Source organism: Triturus cristatus, chromosome 10 (assembly GCF_964204655.1).
Source record: "Triturus cristatus chromosome 10, aTriCri1.1, whole genome shotgun sequence".
Classification (NCBI taxonomy): domain Eukaryota; kingdom Metazoa; phylum Chordata; class Amphibia; order Caudata; family Salamandridae; genus Triturus; species Triturus cristatus.
Genome location: NC_140593.1, coordinates 1,134,858,734 through 1,134,869,478, shown reverse-complemented (window position 1 = coordinate 1,134,869,478; position 10,745 = coordinate 1,134,858,734). Strand labels below are relative to the sequence as shown.

General features: G+C 41.6%; 1 long non-coding RNA gene across 1 annotated transcript in view; it reads right to left on the bottom strand.

Moving 5' to 3' along the window:
• Positions 1 to 1,524: 1,524 nt before the first annotated feature.
• Positions 1,525 to 10,745, bottom strand: part of LOC146796741 (uncharacterized) — a 44,996-nt gene continuing 35,775 nt past the window's right edge. The window contains exon 3 of the long non-coding RNA XR_014969661.1: positions 1,525 to 1,930. This is a non-coding gene — a long non-coding RNA (uncharacterized LOC146796741). The remainder of the gene's footprint in view (positions 1,931 to 10,745) is intronic.

Genomic DNA, 10,745 nt, shown 5'->3' with positions numbered 1-10,745 from the left:
TTAGTAAAGTGTTACCAAGCAGCTCCCATCTTAAGCTACGGGAGAGATGGCCTTTCAACAGTGAAAACAGAATATACAGTATTTCACTATTAGGACATGCAAAAATACACCACTACATGTCCTACCTTTTAAATACACAACACCCTGCCCATGGGGCTACCTTGGACCTACCTTAAGGGTGACTTAGATGTAGGAAAAGGGAAGGGAAAGGCCCGGCAAGTAAGTGCATGTGCCAGGTCGACATGGCAATTAAACACTGCATGCAGACACTGCTGGGGCAGGTCTGAGACACATTTGAAAAGCTACTTATGTAGGTGGCACAATCAGTGCTGCAGGCCCACTAGTAGCATTTGATTTACAGGCCCTAGGCTCACATGTGCACATCACTAGGGACTTAGTTGTAAATCAAATAAGCCAATCATGGAAACACCAATCCATAAACACAATTTACATGGAGAGCATATGCACTTTGGCACTGAATAGCAGTGGTAAAGTGCCCACAGTCCTAACACCAACAAAAACAAGGTAAAAAACAGGAGGCCAAAAAGCAAAAAGTCTTGGGGTGAACGTGCTGCAAAAGCCAAGTCTAACACCCTACAAAGCCTCCACACCAATTGATGTCCTGAGGAGAACTCAAAAGGTCGAAACGCATCGACTTCGAGAAAAACAAAAAAATAGAATTGAAAAACACTAAAATACCTACTAAAGGGTCACACTTGGCAAAGTGAGGGTGGCCCATAGTCAACTTTTATCCATCCCTTGGCCGTTGAACATTGATAGTGGGATTCGAAAGTGACACTATAGTTTCCCCGCATTGACTGCTTTTGAAAAAATAGACTGACTGTTTTGAACGCCATTTATATTGCAAATGAAAATCCCATGTATTTTAAATACACATACGCACACTTGTTTACTTTGGTGTTATGCACTCCCCATGTTTTGTACATGTTTGAGCACATTGTCTGATATATGGCAAAGATGTCATTCATTTACAATGTGCTCCGATCTATTGTCTGACAAAGTGATAAAAATTGAATCATTGAAAAAGTAAAAAAGTACCTGTAACAATTTATTTGTAGTCGACTGCTTATTCGGGTGTAACATTTTCACATGAGTATTTTATTGACAGCTATAGGTGCACCCCCTCTTTATACAAAGTTTTTGCAGCACATCACTCCTATAATTCTTCAGGAATTGTCCTATTTCTTTTTGGTGCCCCTAAAAATGTATATGTTTATCATGCTATTTCATATAAGATAGGTGTACCATTCACTGTTATTAACGTACAGCCTTGGCAAAGTCTTTGGCTGTTTCCAATGTGACAGATGCATTACGCTTTATGCTGACTTATGGAAAGCTAGAATTATTAAATACCTTAGAAAAACTTTATAGTGTGCATAGATATTTAAGAAGTTACCGTGCAACATTACTGGTGCTCTCATATGCCTGCTATATAAATGAATACACTTTACCATTGCAATTTTTATGTGTGTAATTAAAATACACGAAACATGGACATTTTTAACATAACTTTAATAAGTCTACATTTTTTACCACTACATTTCTTTTACTTTTTTTCACACAGCTTTCAAATCATAGTACTATTGACTTGTAATAATAATATCACCAGTTGTTTAATACATTTTAAAATTTTAAGTATGAGGCTGTCAGCATTATACAAATACCTAAGTAACATTAAGTCTTAAACCTCATGTATCTACATAAACAAACTGTCCCTGTTTACGAAACACAAGAATTAGTTAAACAAAGAAATGTTTCTCGTGGTTGCACGAAAAGGATACAGAGTCCTGGAACTGTATTTTAAACTGTAACTCTGCCAGAACTCAGGATCACTTTGTGATCGTACACAGCCATTACCGGGATCACTGCCCACTATCCAGTGTCTCGCCTTCTTGATCCTCACCAACACCTAAAGGAACAAATTAAGTCAAAATACACTTATTAGACAAAAGTAAAATTCACAGACAGGATGACCTAGTGAGCCAACATCAACTGGAAATGGATGACACAGTTGGGAGAAAATATGCCATCTAAAGCAAATTATATAGATGGGCCACTACCATTTAATTGATCTTGTGGAATATTAAAGTAAAGGAGAGACACTACTAATTAAGGAAATGAGGAGTTACACCACAAGACCAGCATATCACCTTTCTCTCTATTGCTAATCAGAGGTGGAGTCTATGCTTTTCCAAATGTACACATGGAATCTCAACTTGGATTTCACTGTAAACTATTTTATTTTATATTTATGAGGTAGGTGATGTTTGCACAGAGTGGTAGCAACAATAGCTGAGCCCATACAAAAGCTTTGCCAGTGATAAGCCAAGGATGATACACCAGAAGCACTTGGAAATGGGCGAAAATTTAAATGATGAGTTTTATGGAATGCACATAAACAAAATTAACTCTTAAGTTTAATTTTATCGCTACAGTGCCACATTTATAAGTAAAAAATACAGCAATTATTTTAAGTTGGAAAAATGTTCCATAATCTGAACATTTTGCAGAACATTTTTCTGCACTTTAAATTCTCCCATTTGTGTTAAACATGTAACGGTGCCACACATGGTGAAAGGTATGTCCTGTGCAACAAGTACATACTATAACTAAGTACGGTTCAAAGCCGGAGGGTCTAAGGGAGAGTTTAAAGACCGCACAGGGTTTATTCCCCTAAATCAAGACAAATAACAGTACGAAACCCCGAGGTCTATCAAACGCTAAGAAAGTGTGGAAACCACTACATCAAATTAAAAAAGAGCCAGAGAAAAATGTGGAACACAACCAATGTCTACGCCCAATAGATATATCTTTGGGCATATCCCTTTGTAGGACGAAATCCCTCACTCACCAAAGGTGACATGCTTCATCATTTGTGATTCTCCTCCCAGAGGAAAGACCTAGTTTCTCTGGGGGCTACAACCCCCTCTCTGAGAGGGAGGAGCTCAGGGATGTTTTATGATGTGATGTTGGATGTTCTAAATCCACAAATGTAGAGCTAGAAGTATGAGTGAGGGCGCAGCGCAAAACAAGAAGAAATGTGAGGGAAAGTGAAATATAAAACTAGCTCAGGAACGTGAAAAAACTTTAATGGAAAACGTTCTTGGCCAGGATTAAAAATTCGTGCACCAACAGTCAACAGATTTTTAGACCGTGGTGATGGAACAATTGGTCAACATGTTTCTGCCATATAGCCTGTAAATAAGCTCGGCATTCATCAGGACCTGTACTACTACTGCGTGCAAAAGAAATGTGTTGTTGACACAAAAAAGGATACAGAGACACACTCTTCCAGTGTGTCCATAGGTTGATACAAATTACCCGTGAACACTGGGTAAATCACCACACCTCAACCTGGCAACCGCTCAGGGGGGGAGCACCGCTCTGTCCGTCGGTACGTACCGACGGACAGAGCGAGCTTACTTACAGGCTATATGGCAGAAACATATTGACCAATTGTTCCATTTGTCAACAAGTACATACAACAGTCTCTAAGTCACCCGTACACATATATCCCATTCACACGCACACATGTTCATACATCCCCAAAGACCACGCTGTCACTAACACACTTGGCAGCCCTGAGGCTGGGTGTGAGGGCCAGTGTAATAATGCGCGAGTTGCTTAGCATTCTGAAGCTCACAATGATTTTCACTGATGAGAAGTAGCTATCACTACAGAAAAGGTTGGAGACTACACTAAAGTAAGTTTGAGCACAGCTCTAGGAAGTTAAACTACCTTCGAGAGAGTTGAACTACATTCAAGAGATATGTAAATACCAACAAACCTACTAGTTTGTGTGTCTTCACCGAATGTTAAAAGTATGGAAGATGTGTTGAGGTGTGCTTGTACAACTGTATTGGTGCCATGAAGGGTTCCTCAAGTACATTTTACCTTGGCCCCTAGTGGACAGTGTTCTGAGGCATTATTAATGACACACAAAACCAGTGAAGAGTGAGCACTCATGGCAGAAAAAGCAAACCTTGCAAGCGCGCGTACAGATTACAAGTGGGAATCAGGTGTTGTTGTCAAGAAAACTAGGAAGTGTGCTACAAAGTCACTACCAGCCTAGGATTGGGCAATGCTATAAAAAGACGTGCGCTATTGGTGTAGGCACAGAGAATCAGTTTAGATAGATGCCAGGTGTGACATTGTCTAGGTGTAATCACTTACAAGTAGGTGGGTCTGGGATCCTTTCTTTTTTTAAATTTCTTGATGAGGAGGGGTAAATCAAGTCAGCAGAGGTAGAATTGTTGGGTTGAAGGGAAATAGGTGTAAGGAGACAAGATTACTGGTCAGGGGCAGGCTTCATGTACATGAGACCTGCACCATTATTATTGTTAAAGTTTTATAAAACACACAGCTACCCCAAAGGGATTTCCTGGCGTAGTGCAAACAGGAGGGGTATGTAGGAGAATCAGATTTTAAAAAACAGGTTTTCAGGCCTTTCCAGAAAGCAAGTAGTGATGTACGGTTTCTCAACACCTCTGGGAGGGAATTCCAAAGTTTCGGGCCTAAATGTGCAAAGGAACGCCTTTTTGTGCTAGCCAAACAAACCTTAAGCACAATGAACAAGGGTTGGTTCAGAGATCTCAAAGGTCAATTGGGCTGATAAGTCACCACCAAATCCTGAATGTAGCGCAGTCCTAATCTAGCTTTAGCCTTGACCATGTAAGATACAGCTTAGAATTTGATGCGCTTCGAAATTGTGAGCCAATGCAACTCGTGGAGAAGATGGAAGAAGACTAGGCAAATTCTGGAAGTTGGCACAGAAACCTGGCGGCTGTGTTTTGCACTCGCTTCAGCCGATGAATTGTTGCCTTATTGGTTCCCAGGTAAAACAGATTGCCATAATCTAATCTAGATAAGATTACGGCCTGAATCACAGTCCACAGTCCTTTGGGCTAATGCGAGGGTCATCCAGATGTTCTTTTTAAACTGCTTGAGCACTGCAAAACAAGTGGAAGTCACCTTGGCCACCTGAGGCTTCATAGAGAATTTATCATCGGAAAGGAAGCCCAGATGTTTAACCTTCAGAGATGGAGTAAGCAGACCCCCTAAAGATTCCGGCCAATGTTGTGTTCCCCAAAGAGAAGAGTTCTTGCCCAGAATCATGACCTCAGTTTTATCACCATTGAACTTGAGAGAGTTTTTATACATCCATTAAGAGATACGACTCAAGACCAGGCTAAGATCCGAATGTCCGTGATTCTGTGCAGATGACAAAGTAAAGATCATCTGTGTGTCATCTGCGTAGGAAAAAATGGTCAAGCCACAACTATCCACTACATCCGCCAAAGGACGGACGTAAATGTTGAACAACATAAGGCTCAACACTAAGCCCTGAGGGACCCCTGAGGTTAAAGCTTGTGGCTCAGACCTGGCACTGGATGTAAAGACTTGAAACAACCAATCTCTTAGAAAGGATGTAAGCCAAACCAGAACTGAGACTTCAAGGCCAAATGCCATCAATCTTTCCACTAGTATGGAGTGAGAGACATTGTCAAAGGCTGCACTAAGGTCTCATAAAATAAGCACGGCTCTTCCACGCTCATCCAGACGCTGCCTCAGATGCACAATTACACCCAAGAGGGCGGATTCAGTGCTGTGTCCCACCCTAAAACCTGACTGCAAGGAATGAAGAACAATTTGAGCCTCCACAAATAAAGTGAGCTGAGCATTGAAATGTTTCTCCAACATTTTGGAGAAAATGGGTAGCCAAGAAATTGGACAGGTCCAGATTAGCTTTTTTCTAAAGTGGAACAACAATCGCATGCATCCAATTCTGTGGGACAAACCCCTCGTATAAACAGGAGCTGAGAAGATCCATTACCATTAGTAACAGGCTTAAATCTAATAGCCTAACCATGGTTATAGGTGAGGGATCCAACAGGGATCGTGATTTCATAGATTGTAGAATGGCCTTAAAAGTCACAATGTCTGAAAGAGACCATGTCCTTATTTTTGCTATAAAGCCAAAATTGGTTGACGTGCTAATATGACCTGCTTGAATAAGATTCCAAGTATCAGCGTCTACAGCAGAGTCATTCAAATGTACAACACTCATACAATCCTTTGCTAGCTGGGAATCAATGTTTTTCACTTGTGAAGGAGAGAGCTAGCTCCACGCATTGGGTCTGAGAGAGCAAGGGTGTAGAAGGCAAGTTCCTACAGTCCAAAAGTTCCTTAACCACCGCGAAAAGTGTTTGAGGACAATTTTGCAGACTAAAAATTGTATCAGGGTACAACACTGCTCGAGCAGATTTACGAAGCCATTATACTTTTATAGCGCCACTCGATAATTGGTTTTAGCCTCCTACTGTGACTTTCTCCAAAGTCTTTCCAAGTCCTTACATTGTTTTTTCCCATGTCTCAGCAGTTCATTAAACCAGGGAGCCGGCAGATGAGAGTGGCCAGAACATTTTACTGTGGCCAGTATAATTTCCTGCGGGGCCTCCATAAGCCAATGGTACAACAGATCCTGTTCCACATTAGCCGCTTGTTTTAAAGCAAGCCTGGTGCTATGGAGTCTCTCATTCAAGGCTTAGATGTTCAATTCAGACCACTTCCTAGCTTTAGATGTATACTTGGGTCGTATTGTTATGGGGCAAGTTGGGATTCAAACGTTAAATGGCACAGTAAAATGGGTCGGATCAAAGTAGGGGAAGAGGAAGATCACCACAAAGGAAAAGACTGGATGCTGAAGATGGCCGGCCACATGAGTGAGAGCAGAATTGCACAGACTCAGATTAAGGACACCCAGATCCTCTATGCAGGTAGTGCTCTGAGTGCACTTTGAGTCTTCTAGGTGAATGTTAAAATTACCAAGCACAGTGAAATTGGCTGATTTTAGTATCTGGGTAGCTACTAAGCCCAGAAAAGAGGTACACCAATTTGCAGCATACCCTGGGTGTTCATAAATCAAAACCCCAGATAGCGTAAATTTATGCATGAGCAAAAGCGCAAAAAGTAGAGTTTCACAGGCAGAAACAGGGAATTCTTAAATTTTACACTGATAATCGTTTCTTACAGATGATAGCTAGCAATTCCCCCGCCTGTCCTATCTTGTCCATCTTTCCTGACTATTGAGTAGTTGGAAGGGAGAGCCACAATTACATCTGGTGAAGATCCCTCATGTAGCCAAGTCTCATTAAGGAACAGGGAATCTGGTTTATTATCCCATAGAAAATTAAATAGATGTTGTTGATATCTCGAAAGAGACCTGCAATTCATGCTGACAAAAATGAAATTCACTAGCATGTTCGGATCCTCCTGGTGACCTAGAAATGCGACAGTCCTGTCTAGTCATCATGTCTGGGCCCTTAACAGAGGGTTGATGCGAGACATTACAGTCATTGCAATTTACAGAAGTTAGGCAGGCAAAATTGCAGCAGTTACAAATTAATGGACTCACCCCTAGATCAAAAGCCTGGCAGTTAATAGTATTTTGCCAACGGTAATCCCCAAAGGTACTGAGCTCCTGGTCTCCTCACCCTTGGAGGACAGGCTCCTAGATGATTACATTAAGGAGAAGGTGATATTGTTGACATATTGGAAAATATTAAATAATACACCTGATGAAATGGAGAAAGTACGTTCCAAATGGGCAGAGGATGTAGGGGATATGAGTAACGAAGAGTGGCGAAAGGCATTGGCATCCCCCCGGGAGGTGGCGATACGTTCCAGATTCAAATTAATACAACTAAAGATTTTGCATAGAGCGTACTACACTAGTGTGGCGCTAGTTACGATGGGTATACTAAGCTCCCCGTTGTGCCCTAGGGGCTGTTGTCAGTTTGGGACGTTTATACACCAATGGTGGAATTGTCCAGAGCTTAGGGATTATTGGGACAAAATAACATCGAGCATGCTGGCAATATGTGTTAAAGAAGTGAGAGTCTCACCTAGATGGTGTCTCCTCAACATGTGGGATGCAATGGACCTCACGGCGATGGAGGTAACATGGGTATCCCTTGGGTGTATGGTAGCTAAGCACAACATTGCCAGAAGCTGGAGAGGAGTAACCAGGTCTAGATTCTGGGATTGGGAGGCAGGCATGGATTGGTGCATGCCGGCGGAAAGAGCGGTTTATGAAGGGAGACGAGGCCCAAAAAAATGGTCCAAGATCTGGGGAGAATGGAATAAAAGTAGAGGGATTATATGCATGACGATTGATGACCCTTCTTCCCGGGGGCGGAGAAGGGTAGAGGAAGCCGTTGGAACTACAGATGAGTGCTAAAGGATTCCTGCGACTGATGTCTGTCCTATGTAACGATAATTTGAGAACTGCAAGCATGCACTTCTCCAAAGTGATGTCATATGTCAATGTGTTGAAATTGTTATTCAATAAAAACATTCATTTAAAAAAGCCTGGCAGGTAATAGGGCAAGCAGGTCGCAGTGCCTTTAACTGGTCAGCAGTCTATAGCTGCCTCTCCGGTTGAAGGAGACCATGGGTCCTGGTCCCGGCCAGAAGAAGATGGGTGCAGATTGGCTTCTTAGGCGGGCCTTTAGTGCGCCCGCTGCACATGTCTGCTCCCCGGCCATCCTAAATAGAGCCCTGAGCTCTATGTGTATCAGTTGTCCCTTAACGCATTTTCAGCGATCTTTCATTTTGCGTTACAACACTGAGTTAGCGAGTGATAGCTTGACTGGAGTCCAGATAGTTATGGGATCAGGTCAGCTGCAGGTAAAACAGAATGTAACTACTGGCATCAGTGACTGGGACTTTGGGACTTGACCAGTCAGAAGGGATCACTGGTTGTGAATAAAAATCCTCCAGTTTCAGGTGGGAATCCAGAACTGATACTTAACTCCTGCCAGAGGATCTTTAAAGATCAGTTCATTTCTTCTATACTTTGCTTTCCACTATACCAGATTTCAATAACCGGTGGTAAAGGGAGAAAGCAAGAAATATAGTGTGTATATTGATTGGCAGTTTACAGCACATTATTTAGGGACGTGGTGTCATCATTACTTTATCAGTGCTACTATTGGCTAGAAAACATGGCCCACCCCAGAAAAGTCGGCCAACTGCCAGTAACATACCTCTGCTACCCCAGAAGAAACCGTCCCGGAAGTCATTGCAATTTTAGACTGGTATAATGTTTTTAGAAATTGTTTGTCGAGAGCTTGAAATAAAATTTCTTTAAACTTTGGCGGTTTTAGGTAAGAGAAGCCACCCTAAAGCTTGCATCCCAAAAAATATGTGTTTGCTGAGCATAGTGGTAGCATTTGGTAAATGCAGGATCCTTCCCAGTCAGTCAGCAAATGTTATTTTAGGGTGGAGGCTTGATTGCACAGTTTGGGCTTAGAAGTTGATTGCTCATTTTTTGATCAGTTCTGTCTCGTTTGATACAGTTTCTTTTGCCTGATAACTATTATTCCATTGTTTTGAAGGATTCTGGTGCCATTTGTGCATATATACCAAACCTCGTGTTATCATGTTTTAAATTGTGAAAAACACTTGTGCAGAATCGTCAAAAACAATAAACGGTTACACCTTTTAGGATACCCCCATCTTAGTAATAATTTCTATTGCACCAAATTGGATAAGCGATCTAAAATGCAAGAGTGAGCAGGAAGGGAGGAAAACAGTTACAAGAACATGTTGTGAATGAGACTTAAAGCGAGTTGGCATAGGAAACAAGCCTATAATTTCAAGTAAGAACAGCAAGGTGACTACATCACCATTATATGCCTCGTCACAGTCATTTACCTTTTCTGCTGGAATTGGATGGCTTTGATGCTCCTTTGTAGGACATCGAGGTGAAGAAGTGAGAATAGTTCGGTTGATGTTGACTAAAAGAGAAGTACATTTCCAAAGACTTTTTTTCCAGAACTGTTGACCCAAATTAAAGAAAATATAGGTTTCTCGCCTGTGGAAAAACCTGGCACCTCGGATGACTCTCTCTGGAAGCAGTGTCAAAGACATTCGAATGTTAGATTGCCTAGCTACCAGTTAGTGATGGAAGTGGTAAAACAGGAATAGAAATATCCTGACAAAATGCTTCCAAGATTTATGGCTAAATTGTATAAGAATATACTTAGAGATCCAGCTGATAAACAAATTGACTCAGCACTCAAAAAAGGTATTCTCAGGCTCTTGCGTGGCAATGAAAGCCAGGATTTATGGTGCTTATGTGGTACAATCATTCATTTTGGACTTACTCATGCAAAGATATCCAAGATGGGGCAGTGTCTGCCTTTGTTAAAGGGCATGCAACAGCAAATAGAGTCCCTTACAGCCATCTTGTTTGATGTGGTGAGGTCTGCGGTTCTGGCAACTGGGATGTCCATAGCTGCTACACACAATTTATACCTCAAAGACTGGAACATCTGTACAGTTCAGAGAGCAGCAGCCTTAAATATTCTGTTCGAAGGCTCTACACTCTTTGGGGCAGAACTGAGGATAAAGTTAATTTGATTTCCAAGCACGTGTCTTTTCAAAGACAATCTGCAAGATCTTTGTGGTCATCAAAATCCAAGTATTCATTTCATCAACCTTCGAGAAGACAGCAAGGTTAAGACCAGCCTTCGAGGTTCTGAAGTAAGCCCTCCTCTTTCAAATGTTATAAGAAGCAAATACAGGAGGTAGGTAGTAAACTTCAGTGCTCCTGACTAATCTGAGAGAATGGATTCTCTATTAGAGGTCAAATTCATCAATGAGCTTCAGATTTGCAAAGACTCCACGAATGACCATTGTGCACCAGAAGTGTTCAGAAA